The sequence below is a fragment of the Castanea sativa genome, chromosome 6 (genome assembly GCF_040712315.1).
Source record: "Castanea sativa cultivar Marrone di Chiusa Pesio chromosome 6, ASM4071231v1".
NCBI classification, from domain to species: Eukaryota; Viridiplantae; Streptophyta; class Magnoliopsida; order Fagales; family Fagaceae; genus Castanea; species Castanea sativa.
In genome coordinates, this window is record NC_134018.1 from 20,693,846 (window position 1) to 20,705,348 (window position 11,503).

Sequence of the window (11,503 nt, forward strand, 5' to 3'; positions counted from 1 at the left end):
AGGGGTCAATGGATCACACAACAAAGATTAACCCTAATCAGAGTGCCTGCTCTGATACCACTTGATGGGAAATTTAGACCCCGGTTGATAGTGTTGGGACATATGTGTTTCATTTGTTTAGAACATATGTCATTCATTTATGTAATTGGCTAATCCTTTGACAAAATGCACTTTACTTGTAATTTGGTAGAATTAGGATGAGTTTTATACTTCAAGAAACTGTGTTTTAAGATCAAGCGTTGAAGTCATCAAGTCTGTTCAAGAAACAAGCTAAAAAGTGCAAGTTCATTAAAGCTCGACAGCTAGCATGTGTCGAGGTTTAAAGAGCTATTCCAGCCCCGTGGCTCGACAGCTGCTCGACAGCTTCTCAATACTTCTATCTGTCGAGATTTAAGAAAAACAAATTATGAGTTCTGTTTTGATTCCAATTCGTGGCTGTGTCTTTGGTCTTTCTTTTCTCCTAACCTAGACATATAAAATGATTATTTTAAGGGCCGTCAAAGTGTACGCAAGTTGCACAAGTATTGAGAAATCCTTGTTCATGCAAATTGTGACTTGAGACGAAGTTCTTGCCCTAGTTCATCTCTCTTGTGAAGAAGTTGCTGTGTCTTTCACCGTAGGATTTTGTAACCAAGCATCTTCTTGATCTTCAAAGTGTGGATGAATTGAAGAACTTTGCAGCCAATAATCTTCTTTAGTTGGTGATTGAAGCCGCGTACTGGGATCCGCGCAATTGGTTAGTCACATACTTGGGATCCGTGCATTAAAAGGAGAAATTGTCATTACAGAACAAGTCCAATTGGATATTGGGGTAAAGGTTCAACTGTAGGTTGGTAAGGTACTTGAGATTCCTTTACTTGTAACCACTTGCTGTAAAAATAGTGGAATTTTTGGAGTGGTGACCTTAAAATCAACCGGTGGAGTTTTTTCCGTGTAGGTTTTTCCCATTTGTAAATAAATCGCCGTGTCATTTATTTTTCAGTGCATACTTTAGATTATTGGTGATTTGTTTATGCTACCATGCGTTTTCATGTTAATTTGATTAATTAATAACTTGACTAATCAATCAACTTAATTCATCACAAAGGATCAATACGATTTTGGCCTATCAAGTGGTATCAGAGCAAGCACACTTTGATTAGGATTAATATTTGTGTGTGATCCATTGACCCCTGTTTGTCATGGATGGAGGTCAGCCTCTTATTATACCTCCATTGTTTGATGGTACTAACTATGCATACTGGAAAGTACGCATGAGAGCTTTCTTGCAGTCACTAGATGAGAAGGTGTGGCAAGCTGTGGAGACAGGCTAGGCCAAGCCTAAAGAAGCGCCGGCCGATTGAGATGAAGCTAAGATCAAGGTGACAAACTTCAACAACAGAGCATTGAATGCCTTATTCAGTGCGATCACTAATGAGGAGTTCAAGAAGATATCCTCCACTGAAGCTGCTAAGGAAGCATGGACCATCCTCCAGACAACTTATGAAGGAAAAAAGGCTGTAAAAGATTTGAAGCTATAGAGGCTCACTACAAGCTTCGAAGAAATTAAGATGGAGGAGGATGAGTCGTTCGATGAGTTCTATGCCAAGCTCAAGGTTATCGTGAACTCAGCCTTCAATCTTGGGGAATCCATTCCTGAACCCAAGATTGTGAGGAAAGTGCTCAGATCTCTGCCTGAGAGATTCCATGCCAAGATCATGGCAATAGAGGAATCAAAAGATATTGACAAGATTCCTCTGACTAAGCTGGTTGGTAATCTACAAACCTACGAGCTAGGGTTGACAGGAATTGGCAAGTCGGGTAAAGGCAAGAGCATGGCATTGAAGGCCAAGAGCAGTGAGACAGATGAGTCTTCAAACGATGAAGATTCTAAGATGAAGTCCTACATCACCAGGCAATTCAAGAAATTCATGAAAAATGCCAATGAAAAAGGCTTCGACAAGGACCGTAGGCAATTCAGTTCTTTCAGTCAAGAGCCAAGATAAAGGGAAGAAGGATGCTAGGGATGGCAGTCAGTACACTGTTCCCACAGGACCTAAGTGCTTCGGGTGTCAGGGCTTCGGTCACATGAAATAGGAGTGTCCCACATATCTCAAAAGCCTTGGGAAGAGCAAGGCACTTGCTGCTACTTTGAGCGACACTGAGCTTGAGGATGATTCCGACAATGAGGATGACGGAATTTTGAATGCGTTCACTGCCACTGTCAATCCTACTGAAGGGGTTGTTGAAGATGTGGATGAAGAAGAGAAACTGGTGGAATCTAAGTTTGAAAAGATGGATAATCAAAATGATATCCATACAGCTTATGAGAAACTTCTGAGAAGCATGAGAAACTCTATAGGCTAGCCACCAAGAAACTTAGTGATGTGGAACTTGACCGTGAAGAGCTTTCCACTAAGTTTGATGAATCTAATCAGACTATTAGGGCACTAAGATTTGAGAACAATTTCTTAGCTGAGAAGACCAAGAAACTTGAATCGGAGCTGTTTCAAGTTAGAGCTCAATTGGAGAGGACATCAAGTGCGAAGCTGGATGAGATACTCAGCAATCAGAAATCTGCTTCTGATCGAACAGGATTGGGGTATGAATTCTCTTCCTCTAATATTGCTTCTACTAGTACTACTGTTTTTGTTCCTCCTGCTAATAATATTAAAATTGAGAACAATGATGATAAAACTGAATTAGTCAGTGAGAACCTAGACAAGGGTAAGTCTATCTTAGGAGCACTCCGTAAGCTTGAGAAGAAGGAAACTAAAAACCCTAGGACTAAGAAGGCTAACTCTCAAAAGCCTAAACAGAAGAAGCAGCATCTCTGTTAGCATTGTGGTATTACCAGTCATACTCGACCAAATTGCTATAAGTGGTTAGCCACTCAACAGAGCAATGGCATGATAGTATCTGGGAGATCTTCTCTTGCTCCTCTTGGAGATCTTCTCAAAGCTCTTATGTTTCTTTCGAACTTGAACGGTTTCAATCCTTCCCCTTCATCACCGGTTCAAGGGTTTGCAAAAAGAAAAGGTTCTTCCAAAGTGTGGAAAGAAAAGGGTTCCAAGTGATTTAATCACTTTTTCTCTCTCTCCCTTTCTTGTTTTGTTTCTACATTACTTGTGTGTGTTGCTTTACTGTTTTGAGTCAGTCTAGTTTTATGCATTGTTTTGCTTTGATTAACATGTTTTTGTTTGCTTACTTTCAGTTTTTGTTTTATTTTTTTTTCAGATAAAAATAAAAAAAAATTGAAAAAAAATTTGAAAAATACAAGAACAGTGTGTGTATGTGTACATTGGTTCTTGTGAACCTTAAAATGGCCTTTGAAACAGAGTTTTCTAAACTTTGTATCTCTTGTAACTTAGATGAGTTTCTCTATACATAACTAAGCAAGTGAGCTTTGTGACTTTTTGTTTGTGATGAGTAAGGTTAAGTGATCTCTTGTACTTAACACTTATATCACTCTTTTTGACGGGTAGGACTAGAAAATCCTAAGAGAAAGGCATAAATAACCATCTCACCACTATTACCCGCCAATCATGATATGACATCTGTATGCTTCGGCATAGCAAAAATGCAATGTCAATGACATCTGTATGCTCCAACATAGCAAAAGTGCAATGTCAAAAGTTTAACATATTTGGGTATTTCTTTTCTCTCCTTTGTATACCCATGCATGGTATGCTTAATAAAAAGAAAATATACAAAGAAAATAAAAGCAAAAAGAACAAAAATGCTTTAAATATGATTGCAAGCGTGTTTTTTAGGAGATGTGAGAGTTATAGGATGTACCTCGAAGGTGATAGTCCCTATCAAAAAATTATGATTGTGTGTGAGTTAAAGTGATTTTCTCATATCTCAAATCGTCATAACTTTGAGACACTTACGCATTCTTGTGATGTTTTCACACACAACACGCAATATTCTTTACTACTCTTGATACATGTGCAGGTACGATGTGATTTGGCCATCACAAGGTTTACATATGTTGATGTATACTCACTAAACTGTCTTGATTTGTTTTTGAAATATAAAATCAGTTAAACTTGTTTAGTATGTGTGTGTGTGTGTTTTGGGATCCATGTGCTTAAAATTATTGTTGAGAGATGATTTTGAGAGTCTAATATGTTGATTGGATCATTGGTTGAGTTGCACGTGTAATTGCATTCATGTCTTTGTTTTTCTCTTCTTGAAAAACTGTTTTTAAAAGCTGGCTCGACACCTCCTCGACACCTCCTCGATAGCTCTATCTATCGACGTTGTGTTCCTCGACAGATGTCTCGACACCTCTCGACACCTGTATCTGTCAAGATTTACTGAGGATCTATATATAAAGGTTCTGTGCGATCCGGTCTTCTTTTCTCTCGATCTCTCTCTCGATAGCTCTGTCTCTTCACCTCCCAAACCTCTTTCTCTCACTCCAAACTCTACCTAAGGTTTCCTCACGCTTATTCAAGTTTTTCTTCACTTGGTAAGCATCTAATCTTTTTCATTTACATGCATTTCATGTTTTGAAACCTAGGTTTTGGGGTTTTTTTAAAAAATTTTGGGGTTTTTCAAAATTGATGAGTTATTATTGCAATTTTTGGGATGGGTTTTGTAGATTTGATCTTAAAAACTCCATGCATTGCATCACATTAGCATTCTAACTATATTCTCATGCATTTAGATATGTGCAAACTGTTTGTGTGCTGGTAGGATTGGATTGGGCAGAGCCCATGATATTTTTATTTTGCATGTCACGTGCTCATGCGTTCCCATGCATACGTTCTCTTTTTTCAATGTACTTGTTATATTTGAATTGTTTTGGGAATTTTCTGAGTGTTTTTTTCTCCCCTCCCTTCTCTTTCCCTTTATGTTAGTAGTGTCTATGGCACCAAAACGTAAGTCTATTCCGACCCAGAACCCTCTTCGTTCTAGAGCCTCTTCATCTTCCAATCCTACTCCTCTTTCTATTCGGTTCCGTGATGAGAAAGCCCATGAAGACTTCTCGGAGAACTTTTCTAAACGAGGTGTTCATCCGGAACGCCAAGTTGTTTTGGCGGACTTCACTGACACTGACCTTCCCGATGTCTTTCACAAAAGGGAATGGGAGTCACTGTGTGATGTCCTGGTCACATGTCCTACCGTGCTTATCTAGGAATTTTACTCCAACATGCATGGATTCGATTCTTCAGTACCTCTCTTTCACACTCGCGTTCGAGGTATGCGCATTGTTGTCACATCGGAGTTGGTATCCGATGTGCTTCATATACCAAGGGTTGCACGTCCTGATTACCCTGGTTGTGAGAGTCTATGGACTATGTCCAAAGATGAGATGATCACTACCTTCTGTGAGCGCCTTTCTGATTGGGGTGAGCACCAATTTACGTCATGTCGACCTTTTACTAAAGGTCCTCGTTTCTTAAACATGGTGATGACTTTTGTGTTGTATCCTCTCTCTCACTACAACTCTATCACAGAGCCTCATGCTCATTTTCCAGTTGTCTCTTCTTGAGGATCTCACCATTGATTTTCTTTCACATTTCATCTTTTCTATCATAGTTGTGTATAAGGATACGGCTACCCATGATAAGCTCATCTTTCCTTCTGCTATCACGAGAATTTTACACCACTTTTCCATCCTTTTTCCTATCTCTGACCCTTTTCATGTCATGGTTGCCATAGACGTTGCTACCGTAAAACGTAGTGAGGCGCAGTTTAGGTCGCGACAAATAGGTTCAGCAGCTCCTTCCTCATGTTCCGCTCCATCTAGATCTACTCGTGTCTCATCTGCTCCCTCCTTTTCTTCGAGCGATGTGTCATTAGGAGACATCATGATGCAGCTTCAGCGCATGGATGCTCGCCTAGATACACTCTCTACAAAGTTGTATCAGGTGAATGTTCGTGTTGGTCGCATTGCTCGGCGACAATCGACCATGGGTGGTTTTGCTCCTGAGATTTCTCCTCCACCACCTCCTATGGCTTCTGTGTCTGAGGATGATGATGGTGATGACGATGATGCTTCGAATGATGATGATGGAGATGCTAGCTCTACCGATGAGATGTCTACTTGACACTTTACCCTTTGTCACTCGTGACAAAAAGGGGGAGTAGTTTTGCGTTATGAGAGTAGTCATATTTAGGGGGAGAGCTTTTGTATAGGGAGATTTTTTATAGGGGGGTGTTGAGGGATGTAGTGAGGATTACTTGTATCTTTTTCTTTTCTCCACTTTAGATACATTTTCTTCTTGTACCTAGGTCTTGTGACCATTTTTACATACACTGTGCTTATATTTGTTATATATGTGATGATATATGTTTCTTTCACCTATCTCTACATGTGTTGTTTCTTTTCTCTCTTTATACACATGATTCTTTATTTGTTTGCAATCTATTATTTCTGTTTCACACTAAGATGCCTTAATGAGTTTTGTTTAAAGTGTTTCAGAAATACAGGTTGTCAAAGTTTACTTGTCATAAACTCTCTTCTTACAAAGTTTTTCAAGAGTTTGTGTTAGGATAGATTTTATTGTATTTAACAAGTGAATATGAGTTGAGTGATTTATGACTTCTCTCATATGTTCCTTTGTTGGTTGTGGTTTTGTCACGGATTGCCAAAGGGGGAGATTGTTAGGACATATGTGTTTCACTTGTTTAGAACATATGTCATTCATTTATGTAATTGGATAATCCTTTGACAAAACGCCCTTTACTTGTAATTGGGTAGAATTAGGATGAGTTTTATACTTGAAGAAACTGTGTTTCAAGATCAAGTGTTGAAGTCATCAAGTCTGTTCAAGAAACAAGCTGAAAAGTGCAAGTTCATTAAAGCTCGATAGCTAGCATATGTCGAGGTTTAAAGAGCTGTTCCAGCCTCATGGCTCGACAGCTGCTTGACAACTTCTTGATACTTCTATCTGTCGAGATTTAAGAAAAACAAATTCTGAGTTCTGTTTTGATTCCAATATGTGGATGTGTCTTTGGTCTTTCTTTTCTCCTAACCCTAGACATATAAAAGGATTATTTTAAGGGCCGTTAAAGTGTACGCAAGTTGCACAAGCATTGAGAAATCCTTGTTCATGAAAATTGTGACTTGAGACGAAGTTCTTGCCTTAGTTCATCTCTCTCTTGTGAAGAAGTTGCTGTGTCTTTGCACCGTAAGGTTTTGTAACCAAGCATCTTCTTGATCTTCATCGTGTGGATTAATTGAAGAACTTTGCAGCCAACAATCTTCTCTAGTTGGTGATTGAAGTCGCGTATTGGGATCTGCGCAATTGGTTAGTCACGTACTTGGGAGCCGTGCATTGAAAGGAGAAATTGTCACTACAGAACAAGTCCATTTGGGTATTGGGGTAAGAGTTCAACTGTAGGTTAGTAAGGTACTTGAGATTCCTTTACTTGTAACCGCTTGTTGTGATAATAGTGCAATTTCGGGAGTGGTGACCTTAAAATCACCCGGTGGGGTTTTTACCGTGTAGGTTTTCCTCATTCGTAAACAAATCACTGTGTCATTTATTTTCCACTGCATACTTTAGATTATTGGTGATTTGTTTGTGCTACCACGCGTTTGCATGTTAATTTGATTAATTAATAACTTGGCTAATTAATCAACTTAATTCATCACAAGGGGTCAATACGTTTTTGGCCTATCAGATAAAATTAACAAGTTTTAAACCCAAGTTGTTAATTCGATTTATTATACGTAAAACTTGTTAAAACAAATAAACATCAATATCATGTCAAAACTAAGTACATCGGAAAAATAAATAAGACAAGATATGATGACCTAGGAAAACCAATGAAACCAACCAGTTTCACAGTAAAAAACCTAGGGGGAAACCTTCCCGAAAAACAATTCACTATAGTAAAGAGAAGTTTCAGATCTAGTACAAAACCTTTGTCCATAGACTCTACAGTCCCTGTAGATGAACTCACAGCAGAAATCTTCTACCGCTTCAGAACCTCTGAACTCTTCAATATATGAACGCCACCCTTGCTGCACGGATCCCAGTAAATGAATCACTCATTTGCACGAATTCCAGTACGTGACTCACTCACCAACTTGAGAAAAAAGAATGTTGGTTTCAAAGTTCTTCACTTCATCAACAATGAAGATCAAGAAGCACTTGGTTACAAAACTCTAAGGCGCAAAGACAAAGTAGCTTCTTTCTAGAGAGAATAAGGCTTTGGTCACCTTTTGCTTATGTTCTCCTTTTTATTCTCTTATGTGACGGCCTCTAAAATAAGCCTTATATATGTCTAGGGTTGTGAGAAAAGAAACCCTACACAAATACAAAAGCCTAGCCCAAAAATTAAATTTGAAAATTCTGATTTCCGTAACCTCGATAGATACCTTGATAGATAGCAGGTGTCGAGCCTCATTAAATCTCGATAGATAGTTATCTGTCGAGCAGTTGTCGAGCAGCTGTCTAGATTTAGTAAACACCTTTTCTTCACTTGTTTCTTGGTCCAATCTTCATGGCTTTAATACTAGACTTGAACAGCATGTTCTTTGAAGTATTAAACACATCTTAGATCTACCCAAATACAAGTAAAGTGCGTTTTGTCAAATAATTAGCCAACTACATAAAATATGTCCTTAACAACAATAATTTGTTGCAATAACTTATAATAATTGGTTGCAATAACTTATAATAATTGGTTGCAATAAAGGATTTAATACTTTATTGCATTACAAAAAATTGTTGCAATAACATGTGATATTTTATTGCAATGAATATATCATTGTAATAATTTGATATCAATTATTTTATAATAGGTTGTGTTAATGGTGCCCTTAACATCCAACTTTATGTCAGTATTTTTGCCAGCCATATACGTAGTAGAGTCAATTTTCTATAGTGTCATTTTTTTCTCCTATTTATCCAATTTTAACCTTAATAAGCACCACACAGGGTTTATTAACATTTGCCATTTATTATTTAAAACATGAAGTGCATATTGTTAGGTGCAAAGCACCCATGCATGGGCAAAGCTCAAATGAGCTTGACTTATCAAACTTCCAGACTCAACTTTTTGTTTAAGGGTCATTTTAACGAATACCCTCAATTATGGCAGTTGTTAATAAATCATAATAGGAAAGTTTTGAAATACTTTCATGAGAAATATAAAAATTTGTCAACAACATTTATTTTTTTTATCATTCTCCCAATAAAATGTTTCTAAAAATAGTTCTTAGGCATTGGTTAACATTTTCCATTGTTTAAAGCAAAGTTGAGCAAACATGTACGACACACCAAAGAAAAAAAGAAGAAAAGAAAAGAAAAGAAGCCATTCGGCCTTGGGAGAAGCTGAAGCAAAAAGGGTCATTTTTGGCCACTTTGGTGAGGAGAAGTTCCAGTGACTGTTTGAGAGAAACACACCAAGAGCTTCAGTGAGGTGCAGCCCTTGATAGAGAGAAAATACGGTGAGAATGTTAGAGTGAAAAAGATAAAGGAGACATTTTAATTTCTTTGCTCAAGCTACACAAACAAGAAGATAAATTGGTGGAGTAATCTTGGAGATTTGAGTGCTACAGCCACAAAGTGTTGGAGTGTTTAGAGGAAGATCTTTGCTACTGGTTTTGTGGTGAAATTGTATTTACTCCTTGAGATTAATTTGTTGTATATCGAATTATTGTGAATTCAAGTTTGGCATAAACTCAAGAGTTGTAGTCTCTATTTTCATAGAAAATATTTTTTGAAGCCGCCTCGTAGTTTCTCTCTCTACATTGGAGGGTTTTTTACGTAAAATTTGGTGTTCTTGTGGTTGTGTTTCTATCGGTGCTTGCTGAAATTTTTGTTTCCATATATATTGCTATTGCTTGGTAGTCATTTATTTTTTATTCACACGTAAACATTAAGGGGTTTAGGATTTTTCCCGAACAAATATATTTTTACAATAACTTGATATCAATTATTTTACAACCTATTATAATGACAAATATGAAGCAATCATTAATTCCAACGAATATATCATTGCAATAACTTAACCCGAATTATTTTCAATCTAAATTCGTGAAGTAATAGTCTATTGCAATAAGATATTCGAAGTAGTAAATTTTTTATTGCAACAACATATATATCATTGTATCATAGTTGTCATTAAAATATCTAGAGTTTATTGCAATGAAATTTTTTGTTGCCCAATCTATTACCTCAAATTTTATTGCAACACCTTGTATCAAGTATTGCAATGACATAGTTTATTGCAACGATTTTTTTCGTTGTAATCAAATTTTTTTCTTGTAGTAATATCATGTGCGTGGTGTGTGTATAAATTTTCACATTAAAATATAGTAGGGACAGAATCGGGATTTAAACCTAGGGAGGCTAAGGTATAAACAATTTTTTTTCCTATGAAAATCTAAGCTAGCATATATTTAATATGAAAAAAAAAAAAAGAGGAAAGAAAATTATCATTTTGTAATACCTTAAAACTACATCATCTAAAAGATAGAACTCGATATTCTTTTAAATCACAAAATCACCTAGGATTTATTGTGCACTAAATTTTGATCATAAAATCAAAGATGAAAATCTCTAAATGAATTAATTAGGAGGTTTGATCCTATTTGAATAATTATGTTGATTTGATTACAATTCTAATAGGTTCTTGATTTGTAAGGACATGAGACTTTTTTTTGATGAATAAAGACATGATACTTTATCATATAAAAACCTAATGTTTATAATATTACATTCCATTATTTTTTTAATATTTTTAGATATTTCATCATTTCCATATCTTATAATTTTATTGAAATTAAATAGAATATATTGGGGGAAAAGAGGGATTAAAGAAAAGGTATATAGGATTCATAACATATACTATTGTAATAGTTCAACAAAAAAAAAAACATAAGTAATGCTACAGAAACAAACTATTTTACAACATTTTTAGAAACTGCTGATGTGGCATTAAAATTTGTCACCTCAATAGTTAGTAAAATAGTTTGTCTATAGCTTTATTCAAAAAACATATACTAATATAGTAATAAGTGTGATTGGTTCTATTTCAACACAAAGTAAATAAATATTTTAATTACTGTTTTATGATTGATAACACATCAATTTGTAATATTTATTTACTAAAATTTATAATGTTCATAGCGTTAATCTGTATATATAAAAGATAAAAAATTAAATACAATTTTTACTTAGATTATTTTCATTAAGTTCCCCAATTTCACAATAATAAATAATAATAAATATATTTCACTCACTCACCTTAGTTGCTTGGCACTAATTAATTTATTAACACAACTAATTAATTTCACAAAGGCTGGAGGCCCCAAATTAACACTACTTTATTAGCACAACACTCAAAATTGGTTAATGCCACTACTTTAGCAGGTTTATATTTCCTTAAAACTACAAATATATATATATAAAAATTATAGCGTAACACATTGCTCCCCACCTCAATGAGATTAATCAATGACCACACACACAATAGTCACTTGCTACTGACACTTTGACTTGGTTTATGCCAGTCCACCACCAAGCTCAAATTATTCATCTATTTCATAGTCTAA